This window comes from Macrotis lagotis, chromosome 1 (assembly GCF_037893015.1).
Source record: "Macrotis lagotis isolate mMagLag1 chromosome 1, bilby.v1.9.chrom.fasta, whole genome shotgun sequence".
NCBI lineage: Eukaryota > Metazoa > Chordata > Mammalia > Peramelemorphia > Peramelidae > Macrotis > Macrotis lagotis.
The window spans coordinates 842,180,105-842,199,505 of NC_133658.1; the positions used below are offsets into that span (position 1 = coordinate 842,180,105).

The 19,401-nt window shown below is 37.6% G+C and overlaps 1 pseudogene; it reads left to right on the top strand.

Moving 5' to 3' along the window:
* Nucleotides 1-10,267: 10,267 nt before the first annotated feature.
* On the top strand, nt 10,268-11,083 carry LOC141507871 (TLC domain-containing protein 1 pseudogene; annotated as a pseudogene).
* The last annotated feature ends 8,318 nt before the right edge of the window (nt 11,084-19,401 follow it).

Below are 19,401 nucleotides of genomic sequence, written 5' to 3' on the forward strand. Positions count from 1 at the left end.
ATAATTACCTAGCTATGTGGCCTTGGGCAAGCCATTTAACCCCATTTGCCTTGCAAAACCTAAAAAAAAGAGGACTAAATTGAAGTTCCTATGAAAGGGTAAATGTACAATGTGTCTAAGGATGAACAAAGCTATACAGTCTTGGAAGGCTCTATCACTGACAGGTATAGCACTCTAAATCTATTTATCTCATGTTTCTTTTGAAGTTTTACCATTCTGCTTTGCTTATAAAGCACAGTGCCTTCTTTGATACAGGTACACCATATTGAACAGTCCTGTGCCAGTGTCTCCCATATCTTATTATCCATACCAAAGTCCTTGAGCAATACCTTGAGAGTGTCCTTGTTTTATTTCTTCTGACCCTATGTGAGTACTTGACATGTGTGAGTTCTATGTAAAATAATATTTCAAGAAAACTTTCATTTGGCATTTAAATATTGTGGCCAGTCCATCAGAGTTGTGCTTTTTGCAGTAGAATCTGAATGCTTGCCTCTTCAACTTGAGATAGGAGCTAAGTTTCTGATACCTTATCTAGCCAGATCATCTTCAGAATTATCCTAAGAAAATTATAATGGAAGTGATTCACTTTCCAATCATGGCACTAATATACTGTCCATGATTTCACATACATAATGCATGTTGACATGCAACAGTGATTTCAGTAGAAGAGCTTTATAGATCTTTGGTATGTTAAGCAGCCTAATACATCTTCTCTTCCACACTTTCCTTTGGACATTCTCAACCCTTTTCCAGGTCTGGCAATGTATATGTCAACCTCATCATTTATTTGGACATCTCTGAAAAGTATACTATCAAGACAAGAGTACTTATATATAGCATTCAAAATTTCACCATTTGCTGTAACCAGTCATGTCAGATATAGATGGTTCTGACTAGACAAGAACTTATTTTCTTGATGTTGATTATTAAAGTAAAAATACTATAAAATTAACACAGATCATCTATCCACACCTGATTTTAGTTTTCATTAAGTGCAAATCATCTGCAAACAGTCACATACATACTTTTTCTTGTAATTTATCCTTAACTTGTACCTTTAGAAATGAGTCCTTTGTCAGAAATAATAGTTGTAAAAATTGTTTTCCAATTTACTACATTTCTTTTGATCTTCATTACAATGATTTTGTTTGTATAAAAGCTTTTTTAAATGTAATCAAAATTATCTAGTTTGTTTTTAATGTTGTTCTCCATTTTTCCTTCATCATAAACTGCTTCCTTTTCCATAGATCTGACAGGTACACAATTTCTTGATCTTCTAGTTTGCTTATAATATTGTTTTTTATGTCCAGATCTTGTACCCGTTTTGATCTTATCTTAGTATCGGATATTAGATGTTGGTCTAATCCAAATGTCTGTCATACTAATTTTGAATTTTCCCAGTAGTTTTTATTGAAGAGAGAGTTTTTATCTGAATAGCTGGACTCTTTGGGTTTATCAAACTGCAGATTACTATAGTTCCTGCTATCTCTTTTGTACCTAGTCTATTAGACTGATAAAACACACTATTTTTTTTCAATACCAGATATTTTTGATGATTGATGCTTTATAATTTTAGATATGGTAGGTAGGGCTAAGCCACTTTCTTTTGCACTTTTTTTCATTAAATCCCTGGGAAGTCTTGACTTTTTATTCCTCCATGTGAATTTACTTACAATTTTTTCCAACTCATTAAAATATTTTTTTGGAATTTTGATTAACAGGGCACTAAAGAAGTAGTTTAATTTAGGGATAATTGTCATTTTTAATATATTAGCTTGGCCTATCCATGAGCAGTTGATATTTGCCCTGCTATTTAAATCTGACATTATTTGTATGATAAATGTTTTGTGATTGTCTTCATTAAATTTTTATATTGTCTAAAGTTTTGAATGGGACTTCTCTTTCTAGCTTTCTACTGTATCTCTATCTCTATCTCTATCTCTATCTCTATCTCTATCTCTATCCATATCTCTATCTATATTTATATATGTATATATAAGGATTTATTTTATATCCTGCAACTTTTCAAAAGTTAATTGTTTTCCATAGTTTTTTAGATGATTCTTTAGGTATACCATCATGTCACCTGCAAAAAGTGAGAGTTTTGTCTCTTCTTTCCCAATTCTATTTCCTTATCACTCTAAGGAACAATCTATTTATTCCTACTATCTTTAGTGTTTTTAGTAGAAGTGGGAACTATATTTTGTCTAAGGCATTTTTCAGCATCTATTTAGATAATCATATGATTTCTGTTAGCTTTGTTATTGATATAGTCAATTATACTAGCAGTTTTCCTAGTATTGAACCAACCTTACATTCCTGGGATAAATACTGATTGGTCAAAGTATATTATCCTAATGATAAATTGCTATAATCATTTTGCTAAGATTTTATTTAAGATTTTTTCATATATATATTAATCAGGGAGATATGTCTGTAATTTTTTTCTCTGTTTTGACTCTTCCTGTTTTAGATATTTTTTTTTAAATATCCATCCATGTCACTTACATTACCATATTTATTGGCACACATTTGGGCAAAATAATTCTGAATTATTATGTCAATTTCCTCCCCATTGGTGGTGAGTTAACCTTTTTCCATTATGATATTAAGAAATTGGTTTTCCTCTTTCTTTTTTTTAATCAAATTAATCAGAGTTTTATCAATTTTATTGTTTTTTCATAAAACTCTTGGTTTTATTTATTAGTTCAATAATTTTCTTGCATTTGAATTTATTAATGTTTCTTAATTTTTAGAATTTCTAATTTGCTATTTAATTGGGGGGGTTAATTTGTTATTTCTCTAATTTTTTTAGTTACTTGTTTAGGTTGCTGATTTCCTCTTTCTCTTATTTATTCATGTAAGCATTTAAAGATATAATATATCCCCTGACAACTGCTTTAGCTGTATCCCATAAGTTTTGGTATGTCTTCTCATTATTGTCCTTATTTAGCATGAAATCATTAATTCATTCTATAATTTGTTGTTTGATCCACTCCTTCTTTAAAATGATGTCATTTAGTTTCCAATTAGTTTTAGGTCTATCTCTCCCTGGTCATTATTATGTATGATTTTTATTGCATTATGATCTGAGAAGGAAGTATTCACCATTACTGCCTTTCTGCATTTGACTATTAGGTTTTATGCCCTAGTATATGGTCAATTTATGTGTAAGTGCCATGTACTACAGAAAAAAAATCATATTCCTTTCTATCCCCATTCAGTTTTCTCCAAGTCTAGGTTTTCTAAGCATCTATTTACCTCCTTAACTTCTTCCTTGTTTATTTTATGATTACATTTATCTAAATCTGAGGGTGGGAGGGTGAGGTCTCCCACCAATAGAGTTTTGTTTTCTATGTCTTCCTGTAACTCATTCAACTTCTCTAAGAATGTGGATGCTATACCACTTGGTGCATACATATTTAGTTTTTAAATTGCTTTATTGTCTGATACCTTTTAGGAGGATATAGTTTCCTTCCTTATCCCTCTTAATGAGGTCCATTTTTGCAGCTGCTTTGTCTGCAAGGATTGTTACCCTTGCTTTTTTTACTTCAGCTGAAGTAAAATATATTTTTCTCCAACCTTTTACTTCTAACCTATATGTATCTCTTTGCTTCAAATGTATTTCTTCCAAGCAGCACATTGTAGGATTCTGGTTTTTAATCTACTCTGCTCTTCAATTATATTTTATGGGAGAGTTCATCCCGTTCACATTCAAAGTTTAATTACAAACTCTTTATTGCCCTTCATACTATCTTCCCTCTGTATGTTTCCCCTTTTTTCACTTTATCCATATTTCCCAGTATTTTGTTTCTCAATATCACTATCTTCAATGTATCTTCCCCCTTATATCCAATCCCCTCTCTTTTCTTTCCAGTTTCCCCTTGCCCCTTCTTCCTTCTCTTCCTTCTGTTAGTTCCTGTTTTCCTCCCCCTTTTCCCCTTTCCCCTTTTAGTACTTGAACAGTAAGATAAGTTTCTTAAATTAACTGAGTCTATGTATGTTAAATTTAAGTCAAATATGATGAGAGTATTATTCAGGTGGTTCTCACCTCCTTTCCCTCTATTGCTATAGGTCCTTTGTATATCTTTATGTAATGTGAGTTACCCCATTTAATCTCCTCCATCCTCCCATTTCTTTACTGTCCCCGTTTTTAAGGAGATATTGTTTTTAAATCATTCTATTAGAGTCATGGAGAAGTCATAAGTGTCCATTACCTCTGGCTAAGTATTTTATTTCTAATAGAGTTACAATTCTTGAGTGTTATGAGAATTTTTCTCACAGATGGGGATATAGCCCATTTAATCTTATTGGATAACAGGTTTTTTTTCTTTCCCCCACCTTTTTATTTTTAAACTTTTCATGTGTCTCTTGCACCTCCTGTTTGAAGTCCAAATTTTCTATTTAGCTCTGGTCTTTTCATCAGGAAATGTTGGCAGTCTCCTATATCATTAAAGATCCATCTTTTCCCCTGCAAGAGAAGGCTCAGTTTTGCAGGATAGTGAATTCTTGGCTGCATTCCAAGCTCCCTTGCTCTTCAGAATATTGCATTCCATGCCGTTTGATTCTTTAATGTTAATGCAACCAGGTCCTGAGTAATGCTTTCTGTGGCTCCTTGGCATCTAAATTGTTTCTTTCTGGCTACTTGCAGGATTTCCTCTTTTATCTAATAGTTCTGGAATTTGGCCACAATATTCCTTGGTGTTTTATTTTTTTATTTAATATTTATTCTCATTTTGTACAAATAATTTTTTTATACATTAATAAAATATTCTTGTTTAAGAGTAAAGGAAATACACCCTCCTCCCATAAATATAGACTTGCTTGAGCGATAAAGTAAAAGGGAGAGAAAAAAATTAAAACTAAAAAAATAATAGTAATAACTGTAGGTATGGCCAGGTGGTACAATGGATGGAGCACCAGCCCTGGAGCCATTAGCACCTGAGCCTACATCTGGCCCCATATACCCAGCAATCACCCAGCCATGTGACATGCAAGCCACCTAAACCCCACTGCCCTGGCAAAAACCAAAAAAAAAAAAAAAGAAAAAAAAAAAGACTCAAAATAAGATAAAATAGTAATAATAGTAGGGGTGGCTGGGGTGCAGACAGACCACTGGCCCTTGAGCCAGGAGCACATGGATCCAAATCTGGCCTCAGACACCCAACAGTCACCCTGCTATGCAGCCCCAGGCCGGCCACCCAGCCCCATTTGCCCTGTACTCCCCAAATAATAATAATAATAATAATAATAATAATAATAATAATAATAATAATAATAATAATAATAAATGTGCTTGAGTCTTTGTTCCAACACCAACAACTCTGTCATGGGTGGATCACATTCTTTATGAAAAGTCCATCACAAAAGTTACTTCCATATTTTTCCACCATTGCCATTGCTGATAGCAACTCCCTTCTTTTCGTATTTCTCCACTACCATGTACTATATTTTCTTTCTCCTTTCATTCTGACTCTGCTGTAGGGTAGCTGAGTGGTGCAGAAGACAGATCCCTGGTCCTGGGACCAAGAGGCCCTGAGTCCCCCAGCATCCACCTGGCCCTATGGTCCCGGACAGGCCATCCAATCTCAGCCCCTGGCAAGAAGTAAAAAAAGAAAATGTGTTATATCTAACCATTCTCCCCCCATGGTCCAACCTCTCCTCCATCACTCACATCTCCCCCCTTTCCCCGTCCTCCTTCTCTCCTCCTTACTCCAGATGCCTATACCCCATTGAGTATATATGCTGTTTCCTCTCCTAGCCACCTCTGATGAGAGCGAAGAATCCCTCATTCCTACTTGCCTTCCCCCCTTCCATATCATTGCAGTAGCTCATAGCAATAAAGAAAAATCTTATTATATGAAATAGCTTGTTGTATTCCCCCTCTCTTTTTTCTTTCTCCCATTACACTTCCCTATTTTCTATTGACTCCATTTTTTCACCATAGTTTATCTTCAAATTAAGCTTTCCCCTGTGCTTAAACTATAAAAGTTCCCTCTACCTGCTCTATTAACTGAGAAGGTTCATATGAGTATTATCAGTGTCATTTTTCTATGCAGGAATACATGCAGTTCATCATCAAGTCCCTCATATTTTCTCCCTCTCCTCTAGTCTCCAAGCTTCACCTGAGTCCTGTATCTGAAGATCAAACCTTCTGTTCAGCTCTGGCCATTCCAACAGGAACATTTGAAATTTCCCTGGTTCATTGAAATTCATTTTTTCCCCTGGAAGTGGACATTCAGCCTTGCTGGGTAGTTGATTCACAGTTGCATTCTAAGCTCTTTTGCCTTCTGGTATATTATATTCCAAGCCCTATGAGGTTCCAATGTAGTTGCTGCTAACCCCTGTGCGATCCTGACTGCAGCTCCCCGATATTTGAACTGTGTCTTTATGGCTGCTTGTAATATTTTTCTCTTTGACTTGGGAGTTCTGGAATTTGGTTATAATATTCCTAAGAGTTGGTTTTTTGGGATCTCTTTCTCGGGGGGGATTAGTGAATTCTCCCCATTTCTATTTTTCCCTCTGCTTCCAGAATATCAGCGCAATTTTCCTGTAGTAATTCTTTGAAAATGATGTCAAGTCTCTTTTCTTGATCATGACTTTCAGATATTCTAATAATTTTTAAAATTATCTTTCCTAAGTCTGTTTTCCATATCAGTTGCTTTTTCAATGAGATATTACACATTTTCTTCTAATTTTTCATTTTTTTAGTTTTTAAGTATTTAGTCCTGGTTTCTCGTAAATTCATCAATCTCCCTGAGTTCTATTCTTTGAAGGATTTGTTCTCCTCAGAGAGTTTTCTTATCTATTTTTCCATCTGGCCAATTTTGCTTTTTAAAGCATTCTTCTCCTCATTATTTTTTTTTATTTTTTTTTCCTCAATAACTTTTTGAACTGTTTTATCCATTTGAAGTAAGCTGGTCTTTAGCATGCTATTTTCTTCAGTATTTTTTTTTTGGATTTCCTTGACTAGGCTGCTGACTTCATTTTCATGTTTTTCCTGCATCTCTTTCATTTCTTTTCCCAGTTTTTCTTCTAACTCCCTCATTTAATTTTCAAAGTCTTTTTTGAGCTCTGTCATAGTCTGAGCCCAATTTCTGTTTATTCTTGGAATCTTTAGAAGCAGGAGCTTGTGCTTCTTCACCTTCAGACTGTTTTGATCCTTCTTGGGCTCACAGGCAAAATATTTCTCAATGGTGTTCCTCTTGTTTCTCTGCTTGCTCATTTTCCCAGCCTGAGCCTGATTTTTGGGGTGCTTCCTGAGCTTTTGGTTCACTCCCACAAGAGTCTCAGTGTATGAGGCTCTGTCCTCCCTCCTGGTCTGTGAGTGACCATATGCGCCCCCCTCTGCCATGGGGCTGGGGTGTGGGGTGGCCCTGTTGTTCTGTGGGGGGGGCTAGACTGTGATCAGGATCTGAATGTGGTCAGAACCCCAGTGTCCTGTTCCAGGAGCAGAGCTCTACAGTCTCTCTTCACTCCCCTCCCTAGGTTCAATGGGCTTATGCCCTGGGGGCTCCTGCTTCCTGGCTCCACCTGCTTATGTTTCCTGGAACTGGGTTGTTCTGGGCTGGCTGCTGGCCACACTGCTCTCTGTATACCCTGAGGGCTGGGCTTCATGAGCTCACTCCTGCAGAAGTCCCCTGCTGTTCCCCCAATCTGTCCTTGGTGCTTCCTGGGGCGTAACTCAGGAAACTTCCCCAGTGGCTCACAGCGCCCTGGGGCTGCCTCCGGGAGGCTGAAGTTCTCTTGGTCTGGTAGGCCACCCCCTCTGGCAGGCTGCCCCTCTGACCCTGGGGAGCAGAGCCTTTCTGCTCTTTTCCAGGTTACCTTGAGTAGGAGAACTGCCTCACTGGGTCCCTCAGTTGAGAGTGCCTAAGACAAGATCCGTTCTTGTTGCCATCTTGGCTCCACCGGTGTTTTATTTTTGAGATCATTTCCCCTTTTTCCATATTAAGAGTCAAATATTATAATCATTTTCTTTATCTATATCGTTAAAATACTTTCCTTATAAGAAAACCTTTGTAAGTTAGTGATGTACTTTTGAAACTGTTACTTTTCCTCTATTGACTCTATAGTAGTCTACAATGCTAACCTGTCTAAACTTGTGTCTTCAAGTTATTTCACCAGGCTTTCCTAGTTATACAACACATATTGCCCAAAGCTATCATGTAAAGTCTTGGATGTTTCACTACTCATTGTCAGTCTGGAAAAGAGAACATAAAACACTTAGTTTATTTCTCTTGTAAATGAAATGCTGGTGGGCCCAGGAGTAGACTCTATCAGTAACCACAGTCTTTAAAATAATAGTAACTAAGAAACATCTGTTGTCCTTGGATTCTCAAAGATATTACCATCCACTAATCCCTGTGACTCACTCACTTCCATACTTTTTCTGACAGCACAGGTAAAGGTCATGGCAATAAAGGAGACCTCAAACTAACAAGGAGTGGCTAAAGCCATAGTTACCTTTTCCAGAAGCTTTAAGGAAGACCTCAGGATATCTAATAATCTCTTTCCTGGTTTAAAATACCCCAACAACAGTTCAATTTAACTTAATTTAACAAAATTTGGAGAATAGCATTAGAGAGTTTTCTATTTAACTCTCACTTAATTTCTTCCTCTTGGATCCCCTAATGATCCCTAGAACTGTTATGCTTTTACCAATCATTCCAGAACTCAGACTTCTCATTTAGAGTTTTCTAGTCCTTAAGGACTCACAACTTAATCCCAGTGAACTTCCCAATGCACATTATATAGTGTTTCCTCACAGAGGAAACTGTAATTAAAAAAAGACTTTGGAGTATGACTCTGTAAGAAAAAAAGGTCATCATTTTAATTAGCACACTTTACTTTTTCCTCTGTAAGCAGCATTACTTCATCTATCTCCTGCTATCTTTCTTATTATTGGTTCCCACTGATTTTTGACTATTTCCAATATTTCATGATATTTTAAGTTTAACAGTTTTTTACAGTATTATCTTGTATTTTCCCAACAACCCTAAAAGGAAAGCATTATTGTCCTCATTAATGAAGATGAAGAAATTGAGGCATAAAGTAATTAATTGACTTCCTCAAGATTACTCTGCTTGTCAAGTGTATAAGGTAAATTTTTAATTTGAGTATTCCAGACCCAGGCCATTTCCAAAGAGGAGAAGGATATGACTACATGAAGCATATTACAATTACAGAGATTCTGAAGAATACTTTCATAGAAAAAATTACCTTTAGTGTTAAGTAGCATGACTCAATGAGTTTAAACTACACTGTGTGGCAAGTTTGCAACATTGGGGAAAAAATAACCTCTTGACAGGATTACCTTAGGGATGTATCAAGCTTTTACATGTGAGAATTTGGCCCCTAGAAGTGTGGGCTTCTGGCAGTAGAAGCTGTTTACTGATCTGCCAACCCAAGGAATACCAAATACAACTTGGAAGAACAGCAGGAAAGCCTGTGTCAGAGTGAGTATGGAGCCAGCATGGCCCTCGGCACAACCCCAGCCCTAGGCACAGCCAGATCCCAGGAAATAGAAGCAGGCCCACAAAGCCACCGGCAGAAACTGCTTCCAGAACTCTCAGTCCATGGAGGTAAGGGAGTGTAAGGGAGAATTTTGAGGTCTCTCCTCTGTCTCTGGGACAGGACTCTGGTGTTCTGTTCATATTCAGACCATTGCCACAATCTGAGCCCCCCTTGTCATAGAGCAGGGACCTTCCTCACTCCTCCAGAGCAGAGGGGAGAGCTTGTAATCATCCACAGACCAGAGAACAGGCCAGGAGAGCAGTCAGGGCCTCTCATAAAACCTTGAGGAAACTGAGGTCTTTGTATGGGTTTCTTAAGCTCAGGAAACACTCCTAAACCAGGGGACAGGATGGGGAACTGAGTAAACAGAAAAAAGGAACTTGACCATAGACAATTATTTTGGTCCCATAGAGGATCAACACACACAGACACACAGACACACAGACACACAGAGACACAGACACACAGACACAGACACACACACACACACACACACACACACACACACACACACACACACACAGACACAGACACACACACACACACTCAGAAGATGGCAAAATCCAATCTCCTGTATGCAAAACCTCCAAGAAAAACAGATGTTAGGCTCAGATAATGAGCAGAGCCCAAAAATATTTTGAAAAATTGAGTAAGGGGGCTGGGGCGGGGCGGGGCGGGGCCGGCGCCCAGGGCCCCAGCAGCCCGACCCAGCCCGCGGCAGAGCCCGGCGCGGTGCCCGGGGAGCGAGCCCATGCCCGCGTCGCTGCCGCCTGCGCCGCTGCAGCTGCCGCTGGGCACCACGCTGGGCTTCCCGGCCCGCTGCCGCTGGGCACCACGCTGGGCTTCCCGGCCCGCTGCCGCTGGGCACCACGCTGGGCTTCCCGGCCCGCTGCTGCGCCGCTGCCCCTGCCGGCCCATGTGCGAAGTCACCCCCTGCGCCCCTGGCGCTGGCACAACCTGCTTGTGTCGCTGGCCCACTCGTGCTGTCCGGCCTGTGGCAGAGCCCGAGATGCTGGTGGAGGTGCAGACCGCCTCGTCCCGGTCCGGCTACCTGCTGGTCTGCCTGTCCACAGGCTACTTCCTCCACGACTCGGCGGACATCGTCCTGAGCAGGCAGACCCAGGCCTCCTGGGAGTACCTGGTGCACCACGTGCTGGCCATCTCCACCTTCGTCTCGGGCATCTTCAAGGGCAGCTCTGTGGCAGGCGGTGTGCTGACCCTCTTTGTCGAAGTCAGCAACATCTTCCTTACCGTGACCATGATGATGAAGCTCAGCAACAACCAAGACGGCCTTTTCTACCGAGTCAACAAGTGTGTCAACTTGGTCATGTACTTCTTCTTCCCCTTGGCCCCGCAGACCTACCTCACCAGCTTTTTCCTCCAGTACTGGGGGCAGATGACACAAGGTGCCTTCCTACTCAGCATCCTGCTGATGCTGGACCTGATGATTCTCATCTACTTCTCCTGCCTCCTGCGCTCAGACTTCTGCCCAGAGAGAGCTTCCCTTTGGCCTAACAAAGACAAGTTTCTGACTGAATACGTCCAGTTTGGGGACTTGTACTGTTGAAGAAGCTTTAAAAACAAACTAAGAGCACACTATCTGGAAATCCTTTTTGGGAAGCCAATAATTGTCTTAATTCTGGGTGTGTTAGGTTGGGAAGGACTCCGTGTAAGAAGTCAGAAACAAGGATCCTGTAAAATGCTCAGCAGCCCACCTGCGGATACTCCTAACAACCCATACAAGGAATACAGATTTTACTACCATGTTATTTGCAGCTTACTGCTAGGGAGCTAGGTCAACAGCCATAACTTTCTTCCTTGGGAAAATAAAGTTAACTTTGTACTGACAAAAAAAAATTAAATAAGGGAAGTAGAGGAACAATTGGGAAGAGAAATGAGAGATGCAGAAAAAAACGTGAAAACAAAGTCAGCAACTTAGTCAAGTAGATGCAAAAAAAATGCTGAAAAAAACACGTTAAAAACCAGTTTAGGTCAAATGAATAAAAGCAGTTCAAACAGTTAATGAGGAGAAAAATGCCTTAAAACACAGAACTGGACAGATGGAAAAAAGAGATAAGAAAGCTCTCTGAAAAAAACAATTTTTCAAATGTAGAATGGAGGTAAACAGTGTCAGGTCATGCAAGTTTTTTCCATCCTTTTCTAAAGTTTGATCACTCATGATTTCTTACAGAACAATAGCTCTCCATAGCATTCATATAACCTAGTTTGTTCAGTCATTCCCAATTAATGGGCTATGATGATGATAATACCCACTGATGGGCATCCCTCAATGTCTAACTCTTTGCCTCCAGAAAATAGCTACTATAAATAGTTTTGAATATATGAGACTTTTCCATTTTTTTATGATCTCTTTGGGATATAGACCTAATAGTTGTATTGCTGGAACAAAGGGCATGTCCACTTTTATTATCCTTTGGGGATATAGAACAGAGTTTCTTGCTCACATGCACACCTGGGATGCATTTTGAACTCAATGTCTATATTCCCAATTTAAAATAGTTATCTCAGATCCAGAGAAGTTTCTCCTTTTTCATTTATTTATTTTCATCCATATTCATGTATATATTTTTAAGTTACAAAATTTCTTTCCACCTTCCCTTCCCACTCCCCTGTCCTCAGCAGCAAGTCAGGTTAGCACTGCACATACATATTTTTGGATAAATATGTTTACAGTGGGTCAGCTAGGTGGCATAGTGAATAGAGCACTGGCCCTGGAGTCAGGAGAATCTGAGTTCAAAACTTGGTCTCAGACACTTAATAATTACCTAGCTGTGTGACCTTGGGCAAGTCACTTAACCCCATTGCCCTGCAAAAAAAACCCCCAACATGTTTACAGATTAGTCAGTTTTGCCATGAGGAATTAGGATTAAGGAAAAGAGATACAAAAAAGATAATTTTTATAAAGTGTTCATCAGATTTTGAAGGGTTGATTTTTCTTATCTTTTTTTGCCTCTGGATGGGGATAATATTGTCCATAGCTTGTCTGATATGGTTGTCCTAGCTCTCTGAATTGCTGAAAGGAGCTGCTTCCATCAAGGTTGATCATCTCACAATGTTATTAATGTGTAGATTGTTCTCTTGGTTCTGCTTCCTTCACACAATATCAGGTCCTGTAACTCATTACATGCTTCTCTAGAGTCCAACCATTTATGATTTCTTATAGAACAATAATATTCCATAGTATTCATGTACCATAAATTATTTAACCATTCCCTAATTGATGGGCAGTCCCCCAATTTCCAATTCTTTGTCATTACAAAAAGAACTGAGATGAATATTTTGAAACATGTAGGACTTGTCACTTTTTTTTATCACTTCTTCTGGATCGCTATCCAGAAGATACCCAAGTTGGAATTTCTAGATCAAAGGATATGAACAGTTTTATTGCTTTTTGGACATAGTTCCATATTGCTCTCCAGAATGATTGGATCTATTCACATCTCCACCTGAAATGGATCAATGTCCCAATCCTCCCTCAACATATCCAACATTGATCATTTTTCCTTTTTCTCATCTTGGCCAATCTGATAGATGTGAGGTGAAACCTCATTGTTGTTTTAATTTGTATATCTCTAATCAATAATGATTTGGAACATTTTTTCATATAACTATATATAGTGTTAATTTCTTCATTTGAAAACTGTCTTTTCATATCCTTTGACCATTTATCAACAAGGGAATGACTTGTAAACTTACAAATTTGATGCAATTCTCTATATATTTTAGTTATGAAACCTTTATCAGAACTCCTAGTTGTAAAAGGTTGTACTTCTTTAATACCTTTTCCCAGTACCCTTTACTAATGAATCTCAGAAGACCATGTGACACACATGTTATATTGTCCTAACTTTATAGGACGAAATTGCAATCAAGTGTTAAGTACAAGGTCATGTAAATTCAAAAAATAAAAATCCAAAAAGCTTATAAGAATCTACTATTATCCCTAGCACTTAAAATTTGCTATCTTGGTGCTAGCAAAGAACTTTGACACAATAGAAATAAAACAAACAAACAAACAAAATAAAGCTTTTTATTTCATTAGGATGATCTCATCCCTATAGACTTTCATAGACCATAGAATTCACCACAGAAACTAAGAACCTAGAGTCAACTAGAAGATAAATGATTTACCTTTTGGTTACAAAATTTGATTTAGTTTGATGCTTGTTTAGATAGATTGAACCATTGGTCTGGCTCACTCACCTCCTATTTCTCCTCCTCTTTAACTAAGGTTTTAAGTATCAGTAATTGGGAGAAGGATATTATCCTCAATGATAAAAGGAATATTAAGAAAAGGGGGAGATTTACGGAAAAGACATTGAGTTAAGTTTTGTATGCTGAGTTTAAGATGGCAAAGTGACTGATGGACACTTTAGAAAAGAGGCTAGGAGAGAATTTAGAGTTCAATAAATAGATTTAAAAACATTTTACATTAAAATATACTAATTGAATCTATGGAAGATAGTGATAATTTCAAGTGAAATAGTATCAAAGGAAGAAGGTGCAAGGAGAGAATAGTGTTACAGAAATATAAAGAAGAAAGAATCAAGGAGAAGAGATGATTGACATGATCAAAGACTGAAGAGAGATCAGGAACATGAGGACTGCAAAATCATTAGATCATTAGATTGGGCAATGAAGAAATCATTAATATGTTTGAAAAGAGAAGTTTTAGTCAACTAATGAAATCTGAAGCCAGACTATGTTTTTGAAAGCAACATAGGAGATGTAATGAAATCATTAGTTGTTAATAGCTTTATCAAAAAGTTTAGTCATAAGAGCAGAGATGTGTGATGATAATGGGTATGGACAGTTCAAGTGGGTGATTTTTTAAGGCTGGGGGAAACATGTTTATAAGGCTGGGGGAAAGATCCCTGTAGATAGGATGAAACTGCACTGCTAAGAAAGTTGGAATGATAAAGAGAACAATTTGCTGGAGAATGCAAGATAGAATCAGATCAAGTGCATGTAGAGTGATTTGCCTTGGCAAAGAGAAAGGGTACATGTTCATATAAAACAGGAAAAAGGAGGAGGTAATGGTACAATGCACCCTAATGATATGAGATGATGAGAGGGGGAGAAACAGGAGATTTTAGTAAAGGGTCTCAATTTGGGGAATTATAAAAAGAGGCAAGGTTCTTAGTTGAGATGATAAGGGGAGGGGGTGCCAGAGAAGTCTAAAGAGTGATAAAAATTAATAAGAAGATTATGGGTGCATAAGTGAAATTGAACTGGTGCATCAAAAGGGCCAGAGAGGGAAGGGAGAAGTGGGGAGTGAATGCAGCATGATGTCCTAGAAAAGAACTTAGAGGTAAAATGATTAGTTGTCAAGCTGAGGATGAGGAATAGTATTAGGGGTAATGGCAGGAGATTAGTTAAAAATATTTTTTTAGTAGACCAAGTAGATGCTAATTAGGAGATGTGCTAAAATTGTAGCGGTGAGAAAAGAAAGGACTATTCAAATAAAAATATATTTTAGAAACTTTCTTCAAAATAATTTTAATGATGAGAGATGATAATCAAGACAGATTATGAGCATGGGTAAATGGGTAAATAATGTTACTATCAGAAGAAATGAAGAAGTTTTGTTGAACCAAGTTACTTTTTTATTTTATAAATTACTTTTAAAAAAATTCTTGACCTTTTTTGAGTTTTAAATTCTCCCCCTCCCTGCATAGCTTCCCCCACACATTAAAAGACAAATAATATAATATCAATTATACATGTAGAGTCATATAAAGTATATCTCTATTTTAACCTAAAAAGGCAAGAAAAATAAACTGATAAAATAAGCTTCAGTCTTTACTTAGAGCTCATTGGCTTTATCTCTGAAGGAAAATAGTATTTTTTGTAATCATGAGTTCTTCGTAATTATCTTGGATCTCTGCAATGATCAGAGATGCTAAGTTTTCCTATTGATTATCATTAAAATATTGCTGTTGTTGTGTGCAACGTTCTCCTAGTTTTGCTGAATTCATTTAGTATCTGTTCATATACATCTTTCTATGTTTTCAGAAACCCCTTTTGTCATTTCTTTAAGTCAATAGTATTCCATCAATATCATACTCCATAACTTTTTAAGACATTTAAATAAAATTTCTGTAACTATGCTCATCTTTGTCCTTCTTGATGTTCAATATTTTTAAAATGACAATTTCTATTTAAGTGGTATTCTTTCTCCTTCCAAATCTTGCTACATGTAATATTAATCTCATTTCTTTTTAACTTTTCCAATATATTGTTTGAACTATTATCTCAATTACTCTTTTAATATTCAATATTTCTCTATGAATTCCCTCTATGCTGTGTAAAGACACATATGTTTCTAAACCTTAAAAACAAGAAAATGAAACCCTCACTATATATTTATATTCCCTACTGTTCTTTTTTCTTTTTATTAAAACATACTTTAAAAAGCATGTATATTAGGTGTCTCCATTAATTTTATTTGACTCTCAAATCACCTACAAACTATATCTCAATTTGTTCTTCAGCTGAAACTACCTGATGCCCTTTTTATTTTTTTTTTTCATTTGGCAAACATTTATTAACTTTCCATCTCAGGATCACACTTTGACAAAAGAAGAAAAAACCTTTATAAGAAATATGCATATTTAAACAAACAATTATTTCTTGATTTAAAATTTTGATGTTTTTTACTTTCTAATTCTCATCCTTTTTGAAATTGATACCGCTTTTGAAAATGTTGATTTCATCACCCTGGATACTTAATCCTCTTTGGGTATTGTGAGATTTTTCTGTCATGGTTCACTCATTTCAAACTGGATGTGTAATAGGTATTATCAAAGACAATATGTTCAAAACAGAACTATTATTTCTGTCCCCAAATTCTACACATTTCCAAAATTTCTAATTGTTGTTTAGGGCTTTATCATCTTTTTAATCTTCCAGGATAGCAACCTTGATGTCATCTTTAAATCATCAATGTCACTCACTCCACCTATCTAGTCAGCTGCAAAATCTTTGTAGTGACATAATGTGTGGAATCCCACACCTGGAGCCAGACAAACCTGTGTTCACATCTGCCTTCAGACCTAGTCTATCTTTGTGACCTTGGTTAGGTTAATTAATCTCTGTCTGCTCTTGTTTCCTAATCTATAAAAGGGGGATAATAATAGCATCTACCTGTGTGTTGCCACGTGTATAAAATGAGATATTTGTAAGATATTTGTAAACCTTAAAGCATTATAGACTTTCATATTCATCCCCTTTTTTCCATTAATGCAGCCATTACATTATTTCAGACCTTCATTTTCCTTTTTGCTTTATTGGTTCCTCTGAATTTAAGAAATAAAAAATAAAATGAAAATGTTCACATATATATTAAGTGAAATAAGAGGTTTATACAAGGAACAATGTTTCTCTATGACTTACAATCTTATTTTACTCTTACATGTATAATAGATTCATCAGATAAATTTTTCTTTAAATATTTTGTTTATTTATTTTAACAAATACATGCAAGGGAAGATTTTTTTTTGCAAGGCAATGCAGTTAAGTGACTTGACCAAGGTCACTCAGCTAGCTAATTATTAAGTATCTGAGGCAGAACTTGAGCTCAGGTCCCACTGACACCAGGACCAGTGGTCTATCCACTGTGCCACCTAAGCTACCCCAAAGGTAGTTTTTACCAATCATTTTTTTTCTTTCAGTTTTTTAAAAAAGTGCTTTTTTATTGATGCCGTTTAGGTCACCTGAATTTCTTCCTTTTTCTTCTCTCATTCCCTCAAGGAACCAATCCCTTGGGTTAATAATCTTTACAGGAAAACAAAGAGCAAGAAGGGAAAATCTTACAATAATTGAATATACATTTTAAAAGTCTGAAAATATGTGGACCTCGACACTTCTGCAAAAGAATGTGCCTCTCTTCTTTGGGGCATGTTCTTTTAAAATTTGCAAAATTCACTTTTGTGACTACTGCAGTGATTGTCTGTTGACCTTGCTGTAGTCGTGTGAATATCATTTTCTTAGCTCAGCTTATTTTATTCTGCATCAGAGTATGGAAATCAAGCCATGCTTCTCTACTCTTTCATGATGATTAGTTTTTCTTTTTTTTATTTATTTTTTTTTATTCTCATTTTGTATAAATGTTTTTTTACATTAATAAAATATTCTTGTTTACAAGTAAACAAAATACCCCTCCTCCCCCATGAATATAGATAGACTTGCTTGGGTGAAAAAAGTAAAGGGGAGAGAAAAAATTAAAATAAAAAAAATAATAGTAGTAATTGTAGGTATGACCAGGTGGCACAATGGACGAAATACCAGCCCTGGAGCCACGAGTACATATCCAGCCTTGTAAACCCAACTATCACCCAGCCGTGTGACATGCAAGCCACCCAATCCCCACTGCCATGCAAAAACCAAGAAAAGAAAGAAAGAAAAAAATGACCAAAAATAAAATAAAATAGTAATAATAGTAGGGGTGGCTGGGTGGCAGACAGAGCATTGGCCCTTGAGCCAGGAGCACCTGGGTCCAAATCCAGCCCCAGACACCCAAAGATCACCCTGCTATGTGGCCCCAGGCAGGCCATCCAGCCCCACTTGCCCTGCACCCTCCCCCAAATAATAATAACAAAAATGTGCTTGAGTCTTTGTTCCAACACCAACAACTCTGTCATGGGTAGATCTCATTCTTTATGGTAAGTCCATCACAAAAGTTATTTCCATATTTTTCCACCATTGCCATTGCTGATCGCAACTCCCTCCTTTCTTATTTCTCCACTACCATGTACTCTATTTTCTCTCTCCTTTCACTCTGACACTGCTGTAGGGTAGCTGAGTGGTTCAGAAGACAGATCCCTGGTCCTGGGGCCAAGAAGCCCTGAGCCCCCATACCACTCCTTAGGCCCAGAATCCACCTGGCCCTGTGGTCCTGGGCAGGCCTTCCAATCCCAGCCCCTTGCAAGAAGTAAGAAAGAAAATATGTTATATCTGGCCACTCTCCCCCCATGGTCCATCCTCTCCTCCTTTATTCACATCCCCACCCCTTCCCCCTGCTCCCAGCTCCTTCTTACTCCAGATGTCTATACCCCATTGAGTATATATGCTGTTTCCTCTCCTAGCCATCTCTGATGAGAGCAAAGGTTCCCTCATTCCCCCTGGCCTCCCCACTTCCATATCATTGCAATAGCTCATTGTAATAAAAAAAAATCTTATGTGAAATATCTTGGACTATTCCCCCTCTCCTTTTACTTTCTCCCATTCCATTTCCCTTTTTTGTCTGTTGACTCCATTTTTACACCATATTTTATCTTCGAATTCAGCTTTCTCCTGTGCTTCAACTATAAAAGCTCTCTCCACCTGCTTTATTAACTGAGATGGTTCATATGAGTATTATCAGTGTCATTTTTCTATGCAGGAATATATGCAGTTCATCCTCATTAAGTCCCTCATATTTCCCCCCTCTCCTGCAATCTCCATGCTTCACCTGAGTCCTGTTTCTGAAGATCAAACCTTCTGTTCAGCTCTGGCCATTCCAAAAGGAACATTTGAAATTCCCCTGGTTCATTGAAAGTCCATCTTTTTCCCTGGAAGAGGACATTCAGCCTTGCTGGGTAGTTCATTCTTGGCTGCATTATAAGCTCTTTTGCCTTCCAGTATATTGTATTCCAAGCCCTACGAGCTTCCAATGTAGCTGCTGCTAAGTCCTGTGTGATCCTGACTGCAGCTCCACGATATTTGAACTGTGTCCTTCTGGCTGCTTGTAATATTTTCTCTTTGACTTGGGAGTTCTGGAACTTGGCTATAATATTCCTAGGGGTTATTTTTTTGGGATCTCTTTCTCGGGGGGATTGGTGGATTCTCTCCATTTCTATTTTGCCCCCTGCTTCTAGAATATCA